The following is a 1,557-nucleotide window of genomic DNA, read 5'->3' as shown; positions in this document are numbered from 1 at the left end:
GACTGAAGGACTTTTGATACAAGTTGGCGGCCGGCCGTGCCTGTGTGTGTTCCCGGCTAGATTACCACTCTCCCTTACACGGCGGGTATTGTTACACTGAGTTAACTATCGGCCATTTACTATTGAAACTTTGTTGACGTTGACAAAAGTGCAGCGACTAATCTCCAAATAAATGTATGGCTCCGGCTTGTTTTACACGCCTCTTAAGGTGTTTTGTATGCCTCTACTAAAAGGTAAAGTGGTCGAACCTCAGACTGAGGACGAAGCATGGCGCTTCTTCAATAGCTAATAGCGCACTGCAGCTTCGCTACGGCTCGTGTATTTTTGACCAACCCCCTTCTCTTCTCGATAAGTGTGTTGGGTTATTTTACGTGCAGGGTTTTCAGCATTTTCATGCTTAGAACAGAACAGATACGAACACACTCCACTAGAAACATACAAAACGCCTAAAAGACGTTAAAAAACAGGACCTTACATCTACTGAGACTTCCGCTTTATTGGGTCGTCTTCAGTCAAAAGCGGCTGATGCTTATCACGCAAGGATGACTTCTTGAGAACGGTAAGGACAACAGGTGGCTACTGTAGTTGCAACGAATACCGCTAGAGGCGCTGGTTACAAATGTTTTTATCAGTCAGGGAAGTCACTGTGAGTGAAGTGGAGAACTGACTTGACCTCTCGGGATATACTCATCTCCAAGCAGATGTTGGATAAGAAGTTTTTTTTCTGATAGCCGGGTTTCTCTGACAATCACCTGCCCTGTTAGAGAAACCCGTCAGTCAGAAAACGTTACTGCTTTCCACCCCACATCTGCTTTGAAATTATTATGTTTAGCCATACCTAGTATGGCTCAACATATTGTTTTTGTGCATGTTCTTCTTCTTCTTCTTCTTCTCCTCCTGCCAAATCTTCAAATCGATTCAACTCCGCCATTTTTTAATCAACCGACCTGAAATTTGGCAAGGAGGTAAAGAAGGCAAATACCCTCAGGTGATTTTAAAATTGCTTTGAAACAGGCCTTAAAATCATTTTTATGGAGGTTTTTTGGGGCATTTTTAGGCAATTTTTATATTTTTGGCTCCTGTGCCCTGGTATTACAAGCAAATGACCTGAAATTCGCTACAAGGGTGCCTTGAACATGTCCCTACAAGACTACAATCACATTTCTGGTGTACATCACTTCAAAATGTTTCGTTTTGGGTACTTTTGGACCCATTTTCAGACCAAAAACGGGTCAAAAGTGCTGTCCCCGTTCCATGTTCTATCTTAGAGTCCATGTTCTATCTAAGGTTCCGGGCGTTCCATTTGCTGCTGGCCAAAGAACATGTGTTCTTTTCAGGTTACCTGAGGTCATGTTGCGGGTAAACACGCGAGCCATTGCAGTAAGAAGCTCTTGGTGTCTCGCAGAACTTGTAGAGAGAATTGTTTTGCACGGGTGATTTTGGAACAGTCAATTTATGCATCGGGAGGGAGATTGGCAAAGTATGATGCTCTCGCAAATGTTGCCTTCCTACATGCAGTTAATATTTCGATTTGCCCAGGGGTTATTTTGGGACAAC

This window comes from Branchiostoma lanceolatum, chromosome 4 (genome assembly GCF_035083965.1).
Source record: "Branchiostoma lanceolatum isolate klBraLanc5 chromosome 4, klBraLanc5.hap2, whole genome shotgun sequence".
NCBI lineage: Eukaryota > Metazoa > Chordata > Leptocardii > Amphioxiformes > Branchiostomatidae > Branchiostoma > Branchiostoma lanceolatum.
Note: the sequence above shows the minus strand (reverse complement) of the source record.